The 27,116-nt window shown below is 37.4% G+C and overlaps 1 long non-coding RNA gene across 21 annotated transcripts in view; it reads right to left on the bottom strand.

Annotated features, from left to right (window-relative positions):
- Positions 1–27,116, bottom strand: part of LOC118522266 (uncharacterized) — a 436,304-nt gene that overhangs the window by 37,407 nt on the left and 371,781 nt on the right. For 18 of the 21 annotated variants that reach the window (XR_013447181.1, XR_013447184.1, XR_013447175.1 and 15 more), the window contains 4 exons: positions 20,298–21,261; positions 18,710–18,818; positions 14,450–14,464; positions 7,576–7,673 (listed from right to left, as the gene is read on the bottom strand). The exons of 1 other annotated variant lie outside the window; for it this stretch is intronic. This is a non-coding gene — a long non-coding RNA (uncharacterized LOC118522266). Of the gene's footprint in view, positions 1–7,575; positions 7,674–14,449; positions 14,465–18,709; positions 18,819–20,297; positions 21,262–27,116 lie in introns of those variants that run through there. 2 more of the 21 variants (XR_013447172.1, XR_013447167.1) reach the window with 2 other exon arrangements.

The following is a 27,116-nucleotide window of genomic DNA, read 5'->3' on the forward strand; positions in this document are numbered from 1 at the left end:
TTCGTGACTAGATGCAACCGAATACTAACCTTCCACAGAATAGATTTTGGTCTGACAACAGACATAAATGTAGGTTCTAGAGAAAAACTGCACATAAAACAAAATAAAAACTACCAAGGTAAAATTACCAGCAAAAACTTAAGTTAATGATCTGGTCTATCAATTAGTCAGTCAGGTAGTCTCGCTTATTCCGTTGGCATCTTGAGTTTGCAAATGGCGCCCATGAGCGTAATATCTAGAAGCTCTGAGGTTAGCAGAAGTGTTTTTCATATTGCTACTAGCTGTTGTTATTTATGTGCCTTTGTGGCAGCTTTGCTATTGGTAGGGGACTTTTTCTGTATAATCATGAGGCAACTTCCATTTCCAAATCCGTTGACCTGACAGGGAGCCTTCAACTGTTCTCTTGTCAGTAATGCAATTTGCAGGAGTGAAGATGAGCCAGCATATGGGCTGCCCCCTCATCCGTTCTTTTTGATGGTATATTTGCCTTCAAGTTGAACTTCCCTGGTTTGACTTCAAGACTCACAACAGCAGGAGTTTAAAAGGACATACAGAGGGCACCTGGGTGGCTCAGTTGGTTAAAAGGACATACAGAGTTATTTTTCCCAAAGTAGTCTCATAGTGTCAGAAAACTTACAATTAAAAGAGAATGAAAGAAATGATCTGGTTCAACAAATTGGCTACAATCACCGAACACCTAGACCATCACAAACTGATCATCTTCTGTCATATTGTGAAGACAAGCTTTACAGATCTTATACTTCCGTTAGTGACGGTTTCCAATCTTTCAGCTGAGAAGTTTTCCCACACACAGAACAAATTCCCTCTTGTTTCATTTACTGCAACATTAAGGCATTATAGTAGAGTGTTAAGTAGCACTGGGACCAAAGACACAAATTCTACATCCTGATTTCTCTACTTTTTATGAGACTATAAGCAAATAACTTCCTCTTTCTATGTCACAGTTTATCTGTAGAATTCTTGCCTGGCCTTTCCAGAGGGAACAGAAACATCAAGGGATTGGTCCTAGTTAGGACAATGAATGCTTTAATTTCTGTGTCGTAGGAACAGCAGAATATAAGATGGGTGGAACTGGAGGTGAGAGCATGAAAAAGTTAAGAAGAACTCAGTGATTTGCCTAAAATTCATTTAAATGAGTCATTAAATATTGCTGTTATCAGAATTTTTCTGGAGCAGGATGAGTTGCAGGAGAGCGGTTAAAGTTTTATGTTTTAAAATGGTATGGTGCCAATATATCAAGGGAAGATATACAAAATACATGAAGCTAAGCACTTCACGTGATGTCAATAAACCAAAAACAAAATTTGGCACATTAAACCACAGCACAAACAATCCACATGAAGGAAAAGAAAAATAGTTCTCTTTTAGGCCATGATGGTGTAATTTATCAAAGGATTTCTGAAACCCATCACTAAATAATTGTCCTTATAGCATAAGAGAATATATATTCCTCTTACCAGACTCAACCACTTATTCTTTTAATCTGTTATCTGAAAACTATTTTGATTTTTTTTTTATTTTTTTTTTTTTATTTTTTATTTTTTTAAAGATTTTATTTATTTATTTGACAGAGAGAGACACAGCGAGAGAGGGAACACAAGCAGGGGGAGTGGGAGAAGGAGAAGCAGGCTTCCCACTGAGCAGGGAGCCCGATGTGGGGCTCGATCCCAGGACCCTGGGATCATGACCTGAGCCGAAGGCAGACGCTTAACGACTGAGCCACCCAGGCACCCCACTATTTTGATTTTTAAAGTGAATATGAAAAGAGCCATTCTAAAATAAGCCTTCAATATAGAGGGTAAAGCTTGTTGATGGCGATTTACAAATACCACATAAGAACTTGAAGGTCTCCTCCATCCCTCCATGGACCCTCACATTCCAGACTTAGAGTGCTTTGAGAAAGGCTTTGATGGGAGGAGGGGTATGGAACTCTTTTAACAGCATTTCCAGGATTTTTCAGTGACTCATAGTTCTAGGCATTCATGTGAATTCCCAACTTGCATTTTAAACGAGCATGCCTTCCAACTTTTCATGATAATGAGATCAAAACTTCCTCATAGAAAGCTTTAAAATAGTGTTAGACTTTGCATTCCTTCTCCCCCACCCCGATATATTGCTATATTCCATTGCATTGTTAGTGGAACTGTTTCATGAATTTCAGAGAGGAAAAACATGACTGATGGATTTGGGATGCAGAAGACCAACAATGCTGAACAGCAAGCTGGAATTTTTGGCCAGCCTTAGGAGGCTCCACAGTGATTCATGTATTTCAGCTTGTTCTCAGTTGGTTGTCCTGATTTGATGTCCCCATAGTGTGTTGGTCAGCTTTGCTGTGCTAATAAGCATCCCCTTCATTACAGTGGTGTAAACATCAAACATCTGTTTTCATTCATATTACATGTACGTTGCAGGACAGCTCATTCTGGGACCCAAGGTGATGAAAATAGCTCTTAAATGGGAACATAAATTTCCTCTTAAACATTCCGCTCAAATATGATATTTAGCAGATCTAGTCATATTCTATTGCTCAAAATATGTCATAAAGCCAAATCCAAAATCACAGAGGCAGGATTAATGATTTTCCCACAAAACAAACTGAAAGTTTTATAGAAAGGGGAAGAAGGAATGATAGCAAATTATAATTCAGCATACTACAGTATCATAAAAGGTGTGGATCTTAATTTTCAAACTCAAGTGTACAAGAAATATAATTTTTTAACATGTCCAATAAAATGTAATCTTTATCTTTGAGCCCTCAGCCACACACCTCAGCTAATAAGACTCCATCAGTTTTTTCTGGTTTTCCCATTCCTACTCCACTCTTGATGATGCCACAGTATTACACTATGTCAAGGTGTTAGGTAGAGTATAGGCTGCATTCCCTTGGGCACATAGGATGTTCCTGAGCCATCAGGTCTATAGGACTCCTTCAGGTCTTTCAGCTCTTGGCAACTTTTATGTCAAACTTTGGGCATGGGTATTTTGTGAATTTGCCTACGGCCCTGCTTACCTAAACACACCATGACAGGATTTCATCCCTAGGGTCTTGCCACATCACTGTTGGTTTCTTTCAAGAAACAGGGTGCAAGCTCTTTCTGCTCCCACATCCAATGAAATTATCAGTTCTCGCAGCACCTCTGAAACCACTTAAAAGCTGAAGTTGAACAAAAATCAAAATGGCTGCACTAATGCTTCCCCAAGGCATGATTTTAAACTAAGTAACATTTTTCCTCTCTTCCGCAAACTTCTCCTCTTCCCTTCTTAGCCTTTAGTTTTAAGAATCCTGTACCACCCTGAAGACTTGAGGAACAAGGCTGGCAGCGCATACACAGTTCCTGTAGAAACTGGCTAGTTCCTGTATGTCCCCTAAAACCACACCCGCACCCCCACCCCGCAGCCCCTGCCTGGTGGGGGAGGGGAGTTTGCAGTTTTTGAAGGCCTTAGCCTGCTGCAGCTTCCATTGCCCTGCAAAGCAATAAAGCTACTATTCCTTTTTATCCCAAACTCTGTCTTCATGTTACATTTTGGCTCCAAAACACAGAGGTTAGTTTTCAACAACTAACTGGTATCTCTGGTCTAGAAATAAATCCTGGGTGACCTCTGCCTTATGATCCACAAGTTTCTTTGTTCCTGTCTCAGTCTGGATTCTTTCAGGATCAGACCTTGAAAGAAAGATGTAAATTCACGGGGTTTATTTGGGAGATGCAGGAAACACCGGTAGGTATGCAGGAGAAATATAATACAGGAAGAAGAAGACTGCCAAGTGCATGCTGTTAAACCCATGGAAGATTGGAGCTTCATCCTACACGGAATAGCTGACAAAGAATTATTCCACCTGAGAAGTTAGGGTACTGGGGTATTGATCCACCAACTTGAGAGGTTCTGTGATATGCTTAGAAGAGAAAGGAAAACACACCAGTAAACCAATGACACTCAAGGGTTCCTGGGGTGAGCTGATTTCTCTGTTGATTTCCCCTCTTCGTGGATCAGTTAGGATCAGTGAGGCTTCTGGTATTCTGGGGAAACAAGCCTTAGCATACAGAAATGAAGATGTGCCAGTTCCCAGTCAACTAAAGTTCTTTCACAGGGTGAAGGACAAGGGCAGGAACAATAGTTCTGCCACAGCTTGCAGCACCTTCGTTTCAAATCTTGGGAAAGTCGTTTCCTTCCTCTTTTGGCTACAACAATTTATCTACACTCATGAACTCTCCTTGTTCTGGCCTAAGGCTTTGTCAGTAAAAAGAGGCAGGTTCATAAGCTAATTTCTTTTGTTGTCTAGCTGCTTCCCCCCATCCTCACCCCACCGCCACCCTCCGATCCTGAGGCCATCCACACTGTGGAAAGAAAAGGAGAAAGGGAAAGAAGGATGGAACGAAAGTTAAAAGAAATGAAAAGAAATACAGGTTAATATCTCAAAGTTGTATGTCGTCATCATCTTATACCTCTATAGAGTTATCATGTGGGAGAGTTATGTCTTTGGTGGACTCACTGCTAAAGAGCAACCTAATTTCTCAGTGGCTTAACACAACACAGGTCTATTTCTTGTTCACAGCACAATCCATTGCAAGTCTGGTGGGGACACATGTGATGAAGACCCTGCACCAGGCAGTCACTCAGGGACCCAGGCCTGTTCCATCTGGTGGCTCTCTACTTCTGGGTCCTCATAGGTATCTCTATTCATTTTTATATTGTGGAAGAGTCTGGAGGATTATGCATGGGAGATTTTTAAGGACAAGGATGAACTGGAGTTCATTACTTGGGCCTACATTCTGTTGGTTGAAATTTGGTCTTAAGGCTGACAGGGAAATCCAGTGTATCTATATATTTAAGGGGAAAAAAGGAGACATGACAGTAAATGACTAGGCAATCTTTGTCATAGTGTGCAAAATGATTTAAGAGCAAAACACTGAACTAGGAATATGAAGACATTATTTGTATTTCTCCACTCACTATCGCTATGACTCCTAACCTAGTTATTTAGTCTCTGGGCCTCACTTCCTGACCTAAAAATAGTGACAATAATATGTGTCCGCTTTAGTCTCATAGACTGTGGGGACCCAAAAGGGCACCAGAAATCACTGAGATCAGCATCTTTCTTTCCTAAACCATTCTGTCCAGTGAGGGTATTTTTGAGGATCAGATAATATAATGCATATAAATACGTTTCCTTTGAACTATACCTCATCATCTTAAAAATATTATTTAATTTTGTAGCCAGTGGTCAGAAAACAAACTCTTCAGTGTGTAGCTAGCTTTGAAAATATTATTCAACATTTATGAAAGATTAGAAGCAAAATGTGGCAACATTGGTTTAGTTCTTGAACTTTAAAATTTCCCTATTACTTTAAAATAATTCCATTTCTAAAAAGTACACTAGATCAAGGCAGCCATGCTAGGATGTGTTTCTATATGTCTGGTATCGACCTCCAGCTTGTCTTAACCAGACCTTCTCTGATCCAAAGTTTAAAGGTAGAGCTTGCTTAAAATTCCTATACCTCCTGCCTATAGAATCTAAACCCTGACTTGTATCTGTTGTTGGTCTTAGGTAGAAGACCTGCCATTCAGTAGAACGTCGTGGGGTTCTTATGGCTTCCTATCCCTCCCCTGGGGGGCAAAGTGTTTTGGTGTTTTTTCCTACTCTTCTGCTATGGCACATGTGTTTCCTTCTACCTCTTCCCTGGAAGCCGTGCATTTTGGCCTGGGTCCTGGGAGTTGTCGGTGAGAAGGTCTGCTGCTTCCCACCCCGATGGTAGATGACTCTTCCTTCCTACCAGAGATGGGTCTAGTGAAGTAAGTAAGAAGGGCTTTGTGCCTGTTCCTCAGCAGCTGCTGCTCATCTCTGACATACTCACTGTATCTTTTGCTCTCATCCCAAATCTTTCTCGTGAACACTCAAAGGAGGCCCAGGGACTTATGATAAAGTATGAATTTTCCTTGTTTCTGGGATGCCTAGCTATTTCAAGCTATATTCCAGCCTACAGTTGGCCTTTAACAATTCATTAAAATTTTAGCTTACTTCTTTGACCTATTGTATGATCTCCACCTTTCCCATACTCTTCTAAAGGTGAAATGTGTGTGTGTGTGTGTGTGTGTGTGTGTGTGTGTGTGCCCACGTGCCCAAGACATCTCCTTGGAGGAGTTGTTACTCTGGAATTCAGTTTGCTTGGTTGCTTTGTGAACTCAGCTCACTGATGAATTTATGAAAAGTTATAATTTTGGAGATTATCCAGACGTTTTGTGTTATTAATGTGAGATCAATGTTCTCTGAGGCAGAGTGCATGCAGAATTTCCCTTATATCCTTTATTATTTAATTGCAGTATTTAGTTGTCAGAATGGCTCTGGAAGCCATTTGGTTCTAAGAAGCTATCCATAGAATACAGGCATATGTATCATGACCACTAATCAATCTAAAAAGTCATCACTGTGGCTTCTTTAGGAAGACTACCCACTCCTTCTCCTTGTCCTCACCCTGCACAGGTTGTGACAGGCATCCTATTCTAGACCAGACCAATTCTCAATCATTGCACATCTCTGGGCGTGGTGATCTGCTCTGTGAGCTTGAGGGTCTGCGTTATATAATCTGGGCTCAGGGAAGTAACACGTGACCTGCCTAGCTTTGCAATATACCCTGACTGGCTTCTAATTTCTGAAGCCTGCCCAGATGTGCCCTAGGTTAAGTCTGACTCTTCTAGGCCCAAAGTAACCTTTGTAGTAATGGAGTACTTCATATAGTGTTGCCTAAGTCTTACAGATATAAAAGAATTGACCTATTGAATTTGCTAGCCAACAATAGCAAGCACCCACAGACCCAGCCTGAGAGTTGGAGTGGGTGGCGGCTGGTGCATCACGAGACTGTGGCATTACCAGGCAGCCACAAGGTAGTCCAAGATTTTTAAGCCTGGTGCCCCTACTCTGCCCCCAAATGGCATAATCCCTTGGAGAGGAGGGAAGGGGTGTTGGGCCTGAGCCCTTAACTTTACTGTATGATCTTTGAGAGTCTCAGTTTCCTCATTTGTCAAATGGGGATAATAATAGTAAAAGCACTTATCTCGTAACATTATGTGAAGACTAAATGAGTTAGTCCATGTGAAGCATTTGTGAGAGTGCCTAGCATCCATTAAGCCCACAATAAATAAAATTTGGTGTCACTAATAATTATTCCATGAGCTTTTGATATTTTCTAGTTTCTGATAACTTGCTTTATTGCTGTTTTCCTTCTGCTTTCCGATCCACTGTAATGACAAACCTCTTCAATTTCTGGACCTTTCTATCCTAAGTAATTTTCCAAAAAAAATTTCAGAAATAATTATCCATGAAGTTATTGATAATTATATTTATTCTTCAGCCTTCTGTTTAAACCCTTGCTAGGACTGTTGCTAAGAAAATGAGTTGTGAAAATTGCATATTTTGAAGGAAATGGAATGAGGTATATTTCCTATAACAAATATATATTATTTGTTTCATTTCAATGGAAAGTAACTTCTGTAAAGAATATTATATAAATCTGTTTTAAAGAAATAGCTTATAAGCCAAGAAAAGACAAAAGATATTAACTTAAAAGCAATTTTATTAAATAGTAAAATCTGTTAAACTGCATAGTATTAAAATCAGATACTGGAAGCTGGCAGCTATGCACATCCCAACATTTTAGCTGAAAAAGAAAAGAAATATTTGTGTCAGGCAAATAATAATGAATTATAAATGAATGTTGAAGAATAAGGATAGCAAAACACTTTCTGATGCACAAAATGTGGTTGCAAACACTTCTATTTCCTAAATTGACACCCTTGTCAAAAATATTGCTCATCACTACTCTTGTGTCTCTGAAATTTTCTTAGGAATTTTTGGTGTTATTAATACAGCAGAATTTGAGACAGCGTAGCTGGGTTATTTCTGGAATGAATGAAATCACTTGGTAATTTCATACAATTCAGTGAGACATCATTTGTTTGTTCGCTCATTTATCAGACAAATCCTATGTGAAAGTTACAGACACTGTGCTAAGAGCATAAAAAGAAGAGCGAGATGCAGTTCAAGGAATGATCTCACACAAATAATGCGCACACCAGCAAATGAGCGACGCATCAATGAGAAACATAGAAAGTGCTGTGGGAATTTGAATGATTCAGAAATACATATGAGTTTCTATTGAGAGCTATGAGCACACTGAATTAAATTAATTATCAGGGCTGAATATTTTACTTCTTTCAGTTATTAAACAAGTCTGTTTTTATAACTGCCCTCTAAATGGGAATTAGACAATAAAATTGAAAATCAGACTTCATATACATGGACAGCTGAGAAAAGGAGGTAGACTTGGTGAGAAACCAGTCTTCATGATTCCCAGATGAGAGGCAACATTATGAAAACAACAACAACAACAACAACAACAACTGAGGAATCCTTTAAAAATAGTCTCCTTTCAGTATCTCTAGATGGCTTTGTAAAAAAGCTTGGTCCTCAGTTAGTGATCATAGAAAATTGAGATTCTTTTGTAGGATCTGGAACTGCTATATAAGATGACAACAAGTGGAATTTACTTTAAATATTTCCAGTGAAGGTTTTCATGGCTTCATGTGTAATATAAACATTTAAAAATGCAGTTTCGTGAAAAAAGAAATAGCCCAACTCTTAGGATTGTTTTAGTAGTCAATGAGAGTAAACTGCATTCAAAAGTCACAGGAATTTAGCTGAGAAAATGCTGCTTGTCACACATTTAAAATGCACACAACAGTAAAGGAAGTTGCAGGAAATTTAAGAGCTGAGGTTTGAAACAACGAAGGTTGTGTTTTATCACAACGAAGGCATAGAGTATGAACCGGACTTTTTCAGCTATTGAAACACTAGACAAGGAGAGGCCTGGGATCTTCAAGTTTGTAAAAGTAGATTGTTTCAAGAAATGCTGTATTTCGAGACAAATTTAATCAGACTTATTTAACTGGCAGAAATATTTCTACTTCTATTAATGTATTTAGAGATATTAAAATTCAAATTTGAGTTGCATCGTTTCTTGCTTGGATATTTGCTCTTAATTAAAATACTTTCTATCCCTTAATCCTTTCTATCCTTTAGTTTTTTGCTATATATGAAATTCTAAATCATGTAGAATTAGTGAGAATGTAAACTGCCTTTTATAATGGCTTTATTTTCATATTATTAAAATCTTATTAAAATGTAGAAATGTTAAAATATTAAGTGTCTGTAATATGTGATGCCAATATTAATTTTGGAGGGTTTAATTTTTGAAATGGATATTAATTGCTCTAAAGATTAAAGTGTTATTCTTTGATGTTTCTGGAATGTATTCATCCCTTGAGATACGCCATTACACACCTTTCTTTCCCAGAAATTTTGCATTTAGGGACATGAGAGTTTAATTTACATAGTTGACTATTTTTTTTTCATTTTATTACTATTAACTTTAAAACATGTTCTGCCACTCCAACAAAATTTCTATGGCTTCACAGAAATATTAAAGATGCTTATTTAAAGGACAAAATTAATTCAAAACATTTCTGTAATGTACTTATGATGTGCTCAACAAAAACTTAAGAATAACTCAGAAAACAAATTAAGTAAAACATTCATACTCTCAAATAATTGACAATATCAACAATAAGATGATTCTCATGAAATAATTATCAAAATGATTGATGCTGATAAAAAAAAAAGGAGGTACAATGAAAGGAAAGACTTGCAGACTGGAATGTTTGACAAACTGTGAAGTAAAAGAAAGAAAGAAAAGGTAGAATAGTTAGGAGCAGATATTCCAAAACAAGAAGATTCAGCAAGAGTTTTGTGAAGAGAGTTTATTTCTGGGATAGTGAGAAGTAGGTTACCATGTTGAATCGGTAATTTAGAGCCAAATTCTGGAGGGCCATAATGGAAGCCAACAGAGGAAAGAAGGAGAAGTTGATTAACAGAAAAAAATGCCATGTAAAGGTCAAGGAAAATTTGGACTGAGATGGGGCCACTGAATTAGGTGAACTCCAGAGTGAAGTTTCAAGAGAGCATTAAGAATCGAAGCCACATTATAGAAGTCTAAGAAGAAAAACAGTTATGATAAATGGTGGCAGCAGGAATAGCCCACTCATCTGAGGAAAAGGAAAATTAGGGTCAAGAAAAGTTGTAGAGTAAGTGTCTGTGTGTGTGTTCAGGATAGATAACACATTCTGTAAAATGTGATCGAATGAAAATAAAATATCTAGCATGAATATATGGAATATGTTATGTTTCTCAGACACAGTGAATGAGTAGAATGATATGATTAATAGCATTAGATAAATTTAATGTGAATTCCTTTGACACACATATGGTCTCATGTTTGAGGGATACATTTTGATAGCTGGAAAAATTTAGATTCCTGTTTTCCTGCAACAGGTGATTGCCAGGAATGACGATGTGCCAGTCACATGAGCAACACTGAGCAGTGCTGGAAGCAAGTGGTACAATTACTATCCCGTTAACCGAACAGTTCTGGGTAAGCATCTTCCTGCTCAGGTTCTGTGGGACTGAAGTGTGCAAAAACTGTTTCTATTCTTAGATTGTCGAGTACCTGTTGTGTACTGGATATTTGTTATTTTCAGCCTGTTTAGAATCTTTTTCCCATTTAGGAAAGACTCTTTTCTGACTTGGAGGTGGTTGATCAATAGCCTTTAAAATCCTGCACCCCACCTCCACCCACCACACACATACACACACACACCTAACACACAAGTTACCATCTGATCCACGTTTGCCAATCAGATTCACCATACGCCTGGCCATAGTGATGGGTGATCAGGTCAGGATCGATAGGCATGTGACCAAGCCAGGGCAATCAGAGTATCCCCAGGGCTTTCACTATTGACAGCTACAGGAAAGGAGTATACTTTTATTTTCTCTGAGATTGCTAGGCTGAAAGGACAAATAAACCTAGACCTGCCAATTATTTTTGCAATCACATCAGAGAAACGTTCCTGGGAATGAAGGCCGCTCAGAAAAAAAGCAGAGCTGAGAGATAGAGAAGGACAGAGCCCTGGTGAAACTGCTGTAAGTTCCGGATCCAGTCAGGGTTCTATTTCTCAGTTAGGTGAGCCAGTGTATTCCTTTTCTTTTCCTCAGTTGGTTGTCAGTTGCTACATAAAGGGTCCTGCGTCATACAATTAATGAGAATAATTGGACAAAAGAAAAAAAGGGACGAGCAGGGACAATTCTAATTGTTCCTTTCTCTGAATACCTAGACTGCTTGAATTTTCATTTCTATAAGAAATGCATGCCTCACTTCCTCCCATGTGTTACGGCCTTTCATGTGTTTTTTATTATTATTATTATTTCTGGTACTAGAATGTGAGCTTCGTGAGAGCAGGGATAGTTTCTGCTGTTTGTTTGTTTTCTGGCATTCTGTTATGTGGTAGACACTGTAACTGATCAGTGTTCAGTCATCCCAGGCTTTTCCCCCTTGTTCATCTACCACTGCAGAGACTGGCAAAGGCCAGAGAGTCACTTTCTTGCTCTCTGTTTCAATTCTGCCTCCTGAGATGTAAGTTGAAATATGCTGAGAAAAAGGTTTTGTTTTTTTGCGAAAAGGTATGTTTCTGCCACTACTTCTTTCTTTGTGCCTGGAACAGGGATGTGCCAAGAGAGTTTCTTGAGCTACAGCAGCCGTGTGGTGATAAGGAGGCATGAGCATGAGGGAAACAAGCAGCCGACTTGCTTAAAATAAAAACTGCACCATGCCTGAAACTACTTACACCCAAACTTCTTTTTTACATGACTACATTTAGAATATGGGTGGAACTAGAGGGTATTATGCTAAGCAAAATAAGTCAATCAGAGAAAGATAGGTATCATATGATCTCACTGATATGAGGAATTTGAGAAACAAGACAGAGGATCATAGGGGAAGGGAGGGAAAGATGAAACCAGAGAGGGAGACAAACCATAAGAGACTCTGAATCTCAGGAAACAAACTGAGGGTTGCTGGAGTGGTGGGGGGTGGGAGGGATGGGGTGGCTGGGTGATGGACATTGGGGAGGGTATGTGCTATGGTGAGTGCTGTGAATTGTGTAAGACTGATGAATCACAGACTTGTACCCCTGTAACAAATAATACATTATATGTTAATAAAAAATTAAAACAAACAAACAAACAAAAAACAAAAAAAAACAACCAAACAAAAAAAAAGAATACATTGGCCCATGTTTATCTAGACCTTACTTTAACAAGTTGGTGATTATGTACCAAACTTAGCTTTTCTTAAATGATCCATGAACTTCAATCTAGATATTAATGTCTATGAATTTGTAATTTTGGCAAAATTTTGTTGTTGGAAAGCACATAAGCATTAAAATCAGAGTACTTGGGCTGATTTCCATTCTCTGCAGATTACTAATTGCATAATACAACCTTATAAAAGTCAATGATTATGAATTTCTGTTTCTTTTTATTATAGTAGAGATAAATTATATTCCTTGAGTACTTCACAGTTTTGGCATAAGGATTTAGTTGGAAAATGCATGTGAATATATTTTATAAAATGTAAGGTGCTATACAAATATTAATTAGATATTTTTGATTTAATTTCTCCATGCAGAACTGTAGATATGTCTTATCCGTGCAATTGTAAGCAGCAGAGATCCTCTAAGAGAACATATTAATTACTTATTTTGCATAGATAAACTTAGTTATAAAGTAACATTATATTTAAGCAAAAATACATTTCACTGTATGGAAACCATGCACTATTTTGTTTGTAAATCATATACTATTATGATGACCTATTTATGGTCCTCCTCTACAATGACAAGGGGCAAAGGAAATGCCTGGGTATGTTTTATTTGTAATGCCATAAAACTCCAGATTCAGTGTGGTTATTTCAACATAGCACAAGTGCTGACATTTTAAAGTTAAGCGTTGAATGATTATAAACCTCACACTATTTTGATACTGTTACTTGAAAAGTAATATGAAAGAGTCCTTGACTAGGTCTAGAATAAATACCTGAAGAATCTAATACTTGTGTAAAATTTCATAGGATCAGCTGTTTAAACAACAGCCTGATTAAATATCAATACATGTTTTGCAAGCATTGTAAATTTTACCCTATTATTATCTCATAACATAATTTTCCACTAGTAAACAGATTTTCCTGAAAGCAACCAAATTATAGTATACTGTGTCCTCATCCCAAAATGTAAGGGTATTCTACCAAAACACTCTAGGGAAAACAGCAAGCTCCCATCTGCCTTGTCCTATGTACCAAAAATCAGAAAGTTCACCTGGCTGGTTTTTAAAATAGCTTCATTCCAATCATGCAAGAGAATTTATGTCTTTTCTTCATCTTATTATTTACAAAACTTAAGCTCTTTCCACTAAGCATTATCTAAAATAAATAACATTAGTATAACAAAATACAAACTAAAAGAACATCATATCGATGGAAGCTTTTATTCCTTTTTTTTATATTTGTAGTCTAATTTTTATATTTCCTTTCCCTATTATAAACATTTCTTAATTCTTCCAAATGTTATTATAAATGAAAAAAAATTAACTCTGACCATTGGAAATATAATTACCTAGTGCTAGTTACTTAGGGAAGAATCATAATAATCAGAGTTGTATGGGGTTTAGGGCACAGTATGGTTTACTTCTTTATTTAATCTGATAAGAAATGAAATAGTGATTTGAATATATTTAAGATGATAAGCTCCTCCAAAGTAAAGAGTGTGTCTTATACCTCTTTTGTAACTTTCTTATAATACTAAAGTACTAATCTGACAGCTAGTAGTTGGTCAGTACTTGTTTGTGGACCTATATATCAACATCATTCAAAACTTGTCAGTTTTTCCCAAATGAAAATCACAATTAAAACAGTAAAACTTTGCAACAGAAATATTCATAGAGTTTTTTGATATTTTTTTCTTTTATCGTCATTTGGCTTCAGAGAGATATTTTATAAATATCTATTAGGAGTATAAACTCTGAAATTTTATTCACTCAACCCTGGTTGATATAAATAAGTAAATGAATAAAGGAGTAAATAGACTTTTTAGGGCAATGATAAAGAGTTGAGGATGAATTTTCCTCAATATTGATACTAAATTGAAAATCAATAATGTTTTTGCCCAGAGAGAAACAAAATTAAATCAATTTCAAGACTAAATTGGTGATGTTGTCTTTTTTCAGTTCTGAAGAACTGATTTGATTTTTATTCATAAAAGAAATTTATTTTCATGTATTAAATTGTCTTTCAATCCCCCTATTTCAATTATCCTAGTAATACTAGATGATACAAAAGATAAACCAAACTTATTTCTATCCTAGTTAGCTTTGAACTCTATATACTGTTAGAATTCTAAAAGATAATACTTGTAGTATGCATTATTTTAAAGTAACATAACTATATTTTATAAAGTATACATTTTAAAAATTGAGTTGTTTTCATACCATTCAGATGCTGTTCTGCAACAAATAGAAAAAAAAAAAGAAAGAAACAAAAAGAAAAGAAAATGAAAAAAAATTAGTGTTCTCACCAGACTGCCAAGAATTCTCCTTATGGATCTATGCAATGCCTCTAATTTTTAATGGGTTGCTTTTATAGCTTTTGGAACGTTGCCAACTGAATTTTCCCTTAATTTATTGTCAGACTGTTTCTAGTAGACTTCTCTCAGTGGTTTGCTGAACTCTCCCCAGCAAGTTGCCCTGAAGTCACCTGAGCCATAGCCAGCAGAGGACTCTTATGACCCATGTCTGCAGGCTGTTGAGCTCAGCGCGGGGAATTGCTCCATCCTGACCACCGGAGCTCTCCCAGGTAAGGCCATTCCACTTCCAAAGAGTTGCTGGACCTCTCCCAGCACATTGGCAAACTCTGACTGTTGGATGGCACCCAGTGAACTAGCAGAATATAATCAGTTGGCTGCTGCCAATGGAAATGTAGCCCACACTGCTCAAAAGATGACACCTTTTTTCATGAGACAATTTGGTGATACAGGAGAAAAAATGTAGTCATGGTTATAACCAACCAGTGGTTAGTGTAGAAAAAGTAATTGCTCACCACAAACCCCCAATACAACCACTAAACCAATTTCTAAATTAGAGCTGAGTTACAGATTGCCCACACATATTTCTTCTCTTACCCAGCTTTTTCTTTCTCCAGAGCGTGTGTCTCAAGTTTTAGTCTACTATTCTATCATTAAAATATATGTTAATCATTTTAGAGATTTTTGTTTTTGCAAATATGGAGTTAAAACAAGTGAAGACTTCTACCATTATCCTTTTTACATTTTTATAGATTCATTCATTATGATAATGGAATCTCCACAGTTTTATCTTAGTTTGATTAAAATCATTTTTTAAAGATTGATTTATTTATTTTAGAGGGGGAGAGAGAAAATCAGACTCTCAGCTGAGCGTGGAGCCCTATGCAGGGCACAATCTCACAACCCTGAGATCATGACCTGAGCCGAAATCAAGAGTCGGACGCTTAATCAACTGAGCTCCTGATTAAACTAATTTTTAACAAGCTTTTAAAAAGCATTAGTCAGGAATTTTCTACTTACCCATTTTCTTACCTATCCCTAGTACAATTATAAAACTCAGGAGATTAACACTAAGATAATATTATTAGTGAATTTATAGACCTTACTCAAAATTCATCAACCATCCCCATAATGTCTTCCAAACCTAAGCCATTTTATTTTTTTAATTTTTTTAACTTCAGCCATTTTAGAAATAGGAAATGGAGCTGTGTGAAGTGTGATTTTTTTCCACATTCACAAAGCGTGAGGAAAAGAGATGAACACTGGAAATTCTGACACTCAATGATCTTATATAGTAAGGTACAATAAACAAAATTTGAGCCAGAAATATGTATGTTGTAGCCCAACAAACTGTTTTTGTTAGTGTCATCAAAAGACCTTGTTTGGGGAACGTTGTCTCCTGCTTTTGCTCCAATTTACCTCTGAAGTTACCTATAAATTATCACAACTTCCTCATTTGTTTTGTGGCTCCTAATTCTCCACTCTGTGTAACCTTGAGTATGTTTTGTGACCACCTCAGAGTCTCAGTTTCTTTAACCGGAGAATGGGAAATTTAATACATAGTTTGCAGGGCTTTATTATGATTAAATGTGGTAAACTATTTGAAGCACCTAATAGAGTCGGGCACATCAGGGTTCAAGAAATGTATTTTTCTTCTCCTTTTGATTTCCAAAGTGAAAGCTTTGATATATGACAGGCAGTCCTACTCATCAGCAAAGGAGACTAACTTAAATGGCATGAATTGTAATCTACTCAAAAGTACCAGCCTTCAAAATGCCTAAGATTCCCTCTGAAGACTCATGCATTCCATACCCAAAATGCTTCTATTAAGACACACATATTTTATCCAAGTTGGGGTGCAGGGGAACTAATATTAATTCATTATCATCTTTCAGTTCATGTAATGATCCATTATCTGGGAGTGGGACATGGAGGAGAGTCTAAAGAGGGGGTCTGGAAGGGACTTCTGTGGGTCCTCTGAGCAAAAAGGTGATCCTCTCAGGCCTGAGAACTTGGAAGAAGAGAAGATATCTAAAGCCAAAGTAGACATGAAGAAAGGATGAAAAAGAACCAGGATTCGATTCTCAAGCTTTTACATTTGTCTAGACCAAGAGTTAAGGATGACCCAAGTTACTGTCTGCCTTTCTTTTCTTTTTCCTAAAAACAAAATTCACTGTGTCTCTTAGTGGATGCTGATGCCTTCCCCTACGTGCTCTAAGCTAGATATGAGGGTGGGGCATAGGGTAGGGTAGGACTAGGGAAAAATAGGGCACTGTGAAAAAGCACCATATACCCTGATCCAAAAATTAGGTTACAGGGGGTGTGACATGCTCACTCTCATATTCATTTCACTCACTTACACTTTGTCATTGACTTATCTGTTTTTCCAACTGGATTTTAAGCCTTTTACACACAATTATTTGTCTCTATCTTCAAGGCCTAGAATAACGCCTGACACTTGGACAGGTTGTTCGGATACTTATTTTTATGTGTCAACTTGACTGTGCCACTGGGTACCTAGACCTTTGATCAAACATCATTCTGGGTATTTCTGTAATATTTTTTCTTATTTGGTACTTTTGGATGAAATTAACATCAAAATTGGTGGCATGAGTAAAGCAGATTGACCTCCCTAGTGTGGGTGAGCCTCATCCAATCAGCTGAAGACTTGAATAGCACAAAAAGGCTGACCCACCTTCCTTCTACCTGATAGTCTTCTAATTGGGACAACAGCTTTTCCCTGCCTTTGGACTCAAACAAAAAAACTGTGGTTCTTTCTGGGTCTGGAGACTGCTGACCTTTGGAGTAAAACTATACCATTGGTTCTCCTGGGTCTCCAGCTTGTAGAATTGCCCTGGAGATCTTGAGACTTGTCTGCCTCCATAGTAACATTAATCAAATCCTTATAATAAATATCATCTATCCATCTATCTATCTATCTATCATCCACCTATCTACAATGTATTGGTTCTGTTTCTCTGGAGAACCCTGACTAATATAGTGATCAATAATTTTGCAGGGGCGCCTGGGTGGCTCAGTTGGTTAAGCGACTGCCTTCGGCTCAGGTCATGATCCTGGAGTCCCTGGATCGAGTCCCGCATCGGGCTCCCTGCTCGGCAGGGAGCCTGCTTCTCCCTCTGACCCTCTCCCCTCTCATGTGCTCTCGCTCTCTCATTCTCTCTGTCTCAAATAAATAAATAAAATCTTTAAAAAAAAAAAAAAAAAAAAAAAAAAAAAAAAAAAAAAATAATTTTGCATAGTTATTTTTGAATAAATAAATGAGTGAGAAAAGTAAATTGTTAGGCAAAGTAAATCCACCTCACCAATACAATGTGGGGTTTGGGCTAACTCTGATCCCCTTTAGCTATAACATTTTAAGATTCTAAAGCCTCAAGTCTTCTTCTTATTGTATTTTAAAATGACCAGAAAAAGAAACTACATAATTTTCTATACTGGTCGAGGAAAGGAAAACAAAACAAAAACAAAAGCAAATCTTTGCATCGATAGCAACGTCTGTCCCACAGTGTGAGCAGGCAGATGGCACATTTTCATCTTAGAAAATGGTGAGCAAATACCTCTTCTCTCATCTGACATACCTTTTTTTATTTCATGGCATATATCTCACTGCATCTCATTTTAGGTGTTGCATTTCTTAAAAATAAGTCTTTTTTTAAAGAATGATAGTGCATTAGATTTTACATAATCTCTTGCCCCAAAAACAAAACGAAAAAATGGTCCAAAGTAAAATACAAATATTGTTGGTGACTATGGACATTGGTAACTTATTTCAGATCCCAAATGTTGACCTCCTAATCAGTAGACCAACAATCAAAGGTGATGAATTTTTCTTCTCTGGGGTTCTTATTGATCACTTGAGGACCAAGAAGGTATAGTCCAGGTAGAACCATAAAAGGGAAATACCTAAATTATGTCCTATTGCTTAAAAAAGAACAGCAACATATTCTGGCCCTGCTCTGTGACAGATACTGTTTTAAGAAATTTAACATGTATTTATCCATTTAATTCTCATAGCAACTCTGTTATCATTATCATTTCATAGATGAGAAAACTGACACACAGAAAGGTGAAATTAATATGCTCAGCACTATCAAGTGACAGAGCTGGGACTTACATCCAAATAGTCAGAGGCCAGAGGCCGGGCACTTACCTGCCATGTTATGCTACACCTTGGCAGGCTTGTTTTGATTCTTACTGTGTCCTTTGAAGCAGGTTTGACTGTCTCCATTTTGCAGATGAGGAAACCATCATCAAGATGTCTGCAACAGGATGGAGATGAGATGTAAACATGGATTCTTCTGATGTTAGAGTCCATGTTCTTCTCTACCTTGTTTCATAGGTTCTGTGTTTCTTCTTCATCCTTCATCAGTATGCTTTCTTGTTTCATGGTCAAGTAACCTGCCTGGCAACTTTCCAAAGGATTCGTTGTCCTGGAGAATGCTCATGTTTTTTACAGAGATTTTCTATAGATCCACTGAGCTGTCTCAGGAACTGCCAGCCTCAAGTGGTGGTGTTTTGACTATAACCATCTTTAATTCAATCATTTATTCACCCTTCAATACTATTAAGCATCTCCGATATGCTTATCTATGTGGAACGGCTCAGGGTTTTACCAGGTTCCCGGCGCCATGCTAGTCATTGTGGTTACAAGGGTAACTAAGGTTAAGTCCAGGTTTTAAGGAGTTCATAGCAGAGTAGAAGATCTTCCTGATTCAAAGAAACCTTCTGTTTGAGTACAGCAGGTAGAAAAAACCCTGTTGTATCCCCTGTTCTTGCTCCTCAACTAATCCCAGAACATCATCTGTAAATGGCGCTTTGCTATTCTCCCAGCAATAAAAGAACAAAAGCAGAGAATGCCATTAGTACCCAAAAGTGGCCTTTTGGTCACTCAGCATTTATTATATCACTGGAGCCTTTATTATATCATTATACTCTGGAGAAGGCAAGAGAGTAAATAATAATAATAATAATAATAACAGGAACAATTAAAATTAAAATTACCTATTTTATAAGTTCTTTACACTTCTCTTTTAAGCCAGCCATAAAGCACATTTATTACTTTTATTTGCTGAAAACAGAAACAAAAACCCAGAGAGTCTCAGCAAGTTGCTCAAGGTCAAATGTCCCATGGTAGCACAGGTGGGATTTCAAGCAAGGAAGTGTGAGGCCAGAACTTAACTTCTTGGCCACTAAAGTAAAAGATTTAATAAGAAAAGTGAAACCTGTGGTCTCATCTTGCCAGGATCTTAAAGTAGGGGACATAAAAATATTAAAACTCCATTTGTGAAACATCAAAAGAGAAAGTAAAAATACAGTGCCAACTAATTAAGAGTATCCTCTGGACCAGGAAGGAACCTTTATTGATTACCTGTTAGGGTGCTGGTACTTTACATATCTCCCCCAATCCTGCCTGCACTCCCGCAGGTCACTGGAGAGCCAAGTGCTTGAACCACACAGAGCTTTAGAGCTATTCTCCTCCCAGCTCCATATATACTTTCTCAGTGATTACCTTTTATTTGTACTTTTTATGATTTATTTATTTATTTGAGAAAGAAAGAGAGCATGCATGTGACTAGGGGGAAGGGCAGAGGGAGAGAATCTCAAGCTTACTCCCTGCTGAGCCTCGAGTCAGACCCGGGGCTCCATCCCTCGACCCATGAGACAATGACCTGAGCCAAAAACCAAGAGTCAGATGCTTAACCCACTGAGCCACACAGGGGCCCCATCTCAGTGATTACCTTTTAATTCACAATCTGTAACCAGTAGACTGAAACCCCTTGAGGACAGGCACTCTTCATGTTTCTATCTCAGTGCCTAGGAGAGTGAGACTAATTTAAAGAATTAATAAATGAATAAATTAATTCGGAACTATACCCGTTTTTACAATTGAGGAAATAGTCACAGAAAGCCTATGTGTCTTGTTCATGTTACATGGCAGATACCTGAGAGAATGAACACCGATCCCAGGTCTGCTTGTCTCTACATCTTGTGATCTTTGGGTGGGCTTAAATTAAATGAACGAAATGTGAATGAGATGGAATAGAAATTTGCGTCAGAGTGGAAAGAAGTGGATGGTTTAAAGTTGTAAAACTTCCTTATTCTAACTGGAAAAAAAAAGTTGTGGGGCTTTTGTTTGTCCGTTTTATTTTTTATTTTTTATTTATTTATTTTTTGTCTTAACCTTGGGGACATGAAAAATAAATGGAAGTGAGCAAGTTCCATGGGAATAGAGCACAGCTTGGATTTACATGTCCTAAGATGAGAGCGTCACCACTGCCTACGTCCAGTCACACTTTGCATGTAAGACTTGGCTGACTTTTCCTAGCAGAGGCTTTGTATAAGGGAAGCAAACAGGAATAAAAAGACGGCCTCCACCGCAACAAGGCTAAGTGAAACAGGTGTCCAGCCCAGGGTTCGCAAACGCAAAAGGATGTGCGTGGTTAGTTGAATATTTTGATGTGCCATCGGTGATTGGCTTGGAGTCTGCTTTTCCCATGGGAAGTTAACCGGAGGTCCGGCCAGGTCCCTCAGGACTGCACACTTCTCCACAAGGCTCCCGGCCAGTCCCGGGAGCAGCAGGACGTCCGGCCACCCAGTCTAGCATCACAATGCGCAGTATCTTGCTCAGCCGACTTGATCTCGGAGCGGCTCTATGGTGATTCCGAGGTGGAGAGGCAGATAATTGGACAGTGGAATTGAGTTCTGTGTGGTACAAAGTTAAAAAAGAAATTCCTTCCATATGAACTTGGAAGTGAAAAGAAAACCCAACAAACAGAACCTTGTATGCACAGCAAATGAAGCCAAAGAGACTTTTGCGAGCAGCCTGGCTCTGCATGAACCTGAAGGCCATTGGCCAGAAAGCCCAGAGACGGTACTTCGGCTGCAATGTTGCTATCAAGTAGTAACTTATTTACAAAAACGCGATCTATTAATTCCCCCACCAGCTTACTCAGTATACAATACCACAAATCCACATATGAAAAGCGACTTGAGCACAAAACTCTATATTCATTTTCCTCAATTTTTCCTAATTTTTCCAGAAAAAAATTAGTCTGAGCAAAACATTTCTTTAGTTCTCTTTGTAATGACCATATATATTGCCTAAATTACGAGATAAATTCTTAACCTTCTATCTAATTCTGGTGGGCTACATCACAGACAATAACTTACGATATCTTAAGTCAACCAGACATATACAGAAGACTGGCACACTGAATAGCCATTTGTTTTGAAAGGATGAATAATGGGACAAGACACTCAATTTTTTTAAACCATATGTACAGACTTTACCACTCCAATGAAACAATAATTTTTGACTGGACTGTGGTCAGAGTTCGTATAGAATACGCAAGATAGAAGAGACACAATTCCACAAAATCTAACTCAATATTTCTGATGACTTATTTGTCAAGTTTCTTTTTTGCTTAGGAAAACTAGTTAATCAAAAGCAAAATAGATCACAAAATTACAACAAAAAAAGATCAAACTATATCTTGATCAATGCTGAAAACTCCCAATATCTCAGTATTAATTTTATTATTGAAAAGCAAACATACGAATTAACACAGACATTTCATCCTATCATTTAATCACAGATATGTTATATGCATTTTAGTAATGAATTCCTTTTTCTTCCTAGAACTTGATCCCAATTTTTATATGTACATTTTCAGCATTGACTTCCCAGGTGGCAACACAATGTTTGAAAATATCCTGGTGGACCTATAAACTGTGGTACGCCCAAACAATACAAAATAGATCCATCTGCCTTAATGCATGACCACACACTTAGGGACTTAAAACAACACACGTTCATTATCTGTGGGTCAGAGTCTGACATGGGTCAGATGGAGCTAAAATGAAAGTGTTGGCAGAGCTGTATTCCTTCCTGGACATTCTGGGGGAGAATCCATTTTTTTTTCCCCATGCTTTTTCCTACTTCTGGAGGCTTGCCTTCTTGGCTCGTGGCACCTTTTCTACACCTTCAAAGTCAGCAATGTCATCTCTATCTCATGCTTTGTCCAGTCACATCTCTTTCTGAACCAAGTGTGGAAATGTTCTCTTTTAAGAACTCATTCGATTAGGCTGGGCACACCTGGATAATTCAAAATAGTCTTCCCATCTCAGGATCTCCACCTTTAATCACTTCTGCAAAGCCCCTCTCACCATGTACATATTCATGGGAGCCAGGGATGAGGATTTAGTACATGCATATTTTTGAAAAGAGTAGTTTCTTACCTACCACTATAGAGCTTCTTGGTTTTTTTTTATGATGGAATTGTAAATTCTAACTCATGGATGCTCAAGACTCTTAAAGATTTTAACTCATTTTTACTATTCATTTGCTCACACATTTAGAAAACATTAACAAATCATCTATGATAAGTAATATACAAATGCAAATGCAAATTAGTGTCCTCACTATTACATCTTCTGACCTTTGATTCTCTACCTAGAGCCCTGTGTTAAATCTGTTTCCTCTACCTGAGATGCCATCTCTTGTCTAACACAAATTAAGTTCCTAAATAAATTCATCAAGATTCATTTCAAGGGCTGCCTGGCTGGCTCAGTCCGTGGATCTTGATTTTGGGGTTGTGAGTTCAAACCCTACATTGGATGTAGAAATTAGTTAAAAATTAAACATTTTTTTAAAAAGACATTTCAAATACTACCTCCTCCATAAAGATTTTTTTTTTACTATCTCAGCTGTAAGAAATCTCATCTCAAATTTTATAATATTGTTTTTACAATTTAAAGACATTTTAGCTTCTTTGTAGTTATTTGTCAATATTCCCCTCTCCTTTCAGGAATTACAAATTTCTTTAGAGTGTGGACCATTCATATTTGAATGCAGGAGGAACCAAGAATGGCAATCAGTTTATATAGACTTACCATGCATATTTATGGAAACTTTCTTTGTAAAAATATATTTGCTCATGAGTTAAAACAGTAGAAGACATCAAGAAATTTAGTTTTGTTTCAAAGTTTTACCATATTTCTACAGGAAGAAAAATTGTAAGAAAAAGAGCAAAGTAAATTAATTGGAGGTTAAGACCTTCATAGCAAGAAAAACCATGTGGTTTGCCAATTTATGAAGCCAAAATGGAGAATTATGGAGAAATTTCCCTGCAGATCTCTTGCTGCTGCCAAAGCCGACAGCCAAAATGAGGTTTATAGTCACTCATATTTTTCAACAACGTGCCTCACATTGCCAATATAGAAATGCCTCCTCTGTGACCTTGAAAATAGCCTCATCTCTTTATCAGTTTTCCATCTAGTAAAATTAGATTCTTTTCTTTTACAGTAAGTTTTTACCCAAGTTTGTAAAATACAATTCCATTGGTGGAAAAAAAAAAAAGCGTGCATTTTTTTTTCATTTTTTTAAATCAGGAAACTGAAGCAATAAAGAGCTGGAGGCTCTGCTTGAGACATGTATTTATAAATAATTTTATTTTAAGGATCTCTACAGATACCCACTCACTTTCATATTCATCCTAACAGTTGCCTCTGCTTTGCTTACCTGTTGAAGACTGGTCTTACCACATGCTCTGCTTTCTTCAACATCATTTTGAGTAGATTTTAAACTTTTATTCATTTAAAAACATTCTGTGGGTGTTGATTATGAATCTTTTCGAAACATGTCTCTACATGACAAAGTAGATTTTAAAATGTAAATTCTATCTTTAATTTTAAAAAGAAACCAATTAATTGTCTGATTTTGACTGATGTTCTCATTCTTGCTTAATTTAAAATCCCTCTTGTTAAATTTCAGCCAAGGCAAAATAATTTTATTTTTATAACAGAAGTAAGAATTTAGAAAAGGTATCGGGATGCTGGGCAGTAATGACTGTTTTGATCCATATCTGAAGACCATTTTTAGGAGCTCAAATCAAAAAGAAATTAACCTCTGGAATTTGGTGTCAGAACCACTTTGGGCTCAAATCCCAGCTCTTCCAATAACACTACATGTGGATCCATTAACTCTTTATTCTTGAGTTTCTTGATCTGGAAAATGGGAATAAGAGTTCTACCTCATAGGGATGTGAAGAGCAAATGAAGGGAAAATGCCCAGAAAATATAGGGAAAGTGCCCAAATGGTTCTTGACACAGAAGGACTAATTAAATCACGGGTACTGCTTCATCCAGATGTTAAAACAATTCCTTTCCTTGTAAACACATTTTAAAGTGGCAACAAATTAACATGAAAACATGATCTTCACCAGACTTGAACTATCTTACTATGATTAGATTTATGGAAATTTATTACAGAACTTTCTTTGGATTAGAACTATCTTGTTATTGATTAGATTTATGGAAACGTTTTGCAAATTTTTCTTTAGATTACATTTTATTTCAGCCAGAGAGATAATTTTATTTAATACAAAGAAGTAAAACAAGTAACATTAACCTGGATTTGGAAAAAAAGAGTACACAGACATCATTGACTTTTCAAAATAGAAACAAATATTGGTAATGAAACTTCTCAGATCTTCACAAACATTTTAATATCATAATCTCAAATGGACGATATTTTATTAATGACATCATCAACAACAACAAATTTCAGAAAGAAAACCAACTTGCTTTGTCAATACGAAGTTAATGAAGTGTCTCTGATCTTTTGGATATCCCTACTTCTACTTTTTAAAAAAGTTAATGCAATGTATCCCCTATTAAGAGAAAAAACAAACAAACAAACCCGTTTCTTGATTTAAGAAAGAAAAAAGAAAGAAAGAAAGACCCAACAACACCAGTTTTTATGTTGTGCCCTATCCAGCTGACACTGTCCTTTTGGAAAGCCAATGACTTGTTAGTACCCCTAGCAGCAGTGTGAACAGATGCGTCCCTGACAGGCGATGGATGGTCAGGGTCCATCTGGCCAGTACAGCTCGGACAGAAATGATGTATACAGCTTCATCAGCGAATGACTGTCATCAATCGTGGGCCATGGGTAGCGTAAATGACAGCTACACTGCAGCTGAGACCCCAGGTGTGAGACTGAGGAGGACTGATTTAAGAATGCTGGGTAATCAGGAATGTATAGGCTGCTGGACTTTAATTTGTATCTTTAACCTCCTATAAATATCCTCTATACTGTAGCAGGTATGTGTTTTTTAGTGTCTCATTATGAAATTAGCTTCCAGATGAGGGCTGTTCTTTGCTCCCTCTTAACTACTGATGACTTCAGTTCCCTGTCTCCGTTACCAAATGCATGGAGTGTCCCGACTGCTGTATGCTGTGCCCCACAATTTAATTATTACCTCATTGATTTTTCATGTATTTCAATTTTCTCTTCTTTAAGTCACAGCGGCTGTTCTGTTGGGGTGATGCTTGTTTTTCTTTCCAAGATTTCCTTATGGAATCATTTGGAGCCAAAGATGTTTTTGTTTGCCTCTTCTCCTCCCCCTATTCTGCCTCCACCCCTCCTCTGGAATGTCTAACTGTAGCCGTCTGGAGGTGGGCCTGTACATGCAGACAATCCAGAAATGAACCTTCCAGGTTTGCACCAGATCTTAAAAAGAAAACAATATTCCACTGCCTAGAAAACAATATTCCACTGCCTACTCACCAACAAAAGGTACCTGATTTTTAAATGGTCTCTCTTTAGTATGCATTAAAGATCATGCATAATTTGCATCTATTAGCATTTTATTATACCACTGGCACTGGGGAAAGGAAAATGAAAACAATTATTGTATCCTCAGAGGACATTTCTTTACTTATAACTATTTTACAATAAATCATTTTTGTTTATCAGTTTACTGGATATGGCAAATGTAGAAACACTGGAGACCGAGGGGGTTCTAAAAGCCTAGGAATTTAGAGAGCGGCCCCACATGTTTTCACTGAAAGCTCTTCAAATACTTCTAACTCATTAAAATGAATTATGTCAATTACCACCAGTAGATCTGGAAAACATTTGAATCTGATGCAAGAGGATGTTTTTCTTTTTTTTTTTTCCTTCAATACCACAGGAATTCAGTTCTCCCTAATAGAAGCAAGTTATTGTAGCTTAAACAATATCTGGATGAAATAAGGGCCAGCCTACAAGAATACCTTCCTCAAAATGGGAATAAAGTTGGATCTCTTGTATTCTGACCATGTATTAGGATGTGAGAGGCTTGGAGGAGAACTCAAGAGACCATCTGGTCCATTCCACTGCCCTCAGCAAGGGTATGCCAAAAGCATCCCAGACCCAAGAGAGGTTACTTTGTTTTTAATATACTCTCAGGGAGACTAGCACAAGAAATAATGTTGCAAACTCTTTAGGCATTCCTCTCTCCCCTCCTCCGACACAGATTTTTTTGAAGTATGATATTTCTAACATATTCCACTGGTCTTAGTGATACACAAGGCCAGTATCCCACTCCAGAAAAGAAAGAATGCATCCATTTTTTCTTTTATTTCTTTTTTTTTTTAAGATTTTATTTATTTATTTGACAGAGAGATAGAGAGAGAGCACAAGTAGGCAGAGTGGCAGGCAGAGGGAGAGGGAGAAGCAGGCTCTCCGCTGAGCAGGGAGCAGGACGTGGGGCTCAATCCCAGGACCCCAGGAT

The sequence above is a fragment of the Halichoerus grypus genome, chromosome 4 (assembly GCF_964656455.1).
Source record: "Halichoerus grypus chromosome 4, mHalGry1.hap1.1, whole genome shotgun sequence".
Lineage (NCBI taxonomy): Eukaryota > Metazoa > Chordata > Mammalia > Carnivora > Phocidae > Halichoerus > Halichoerus grypus.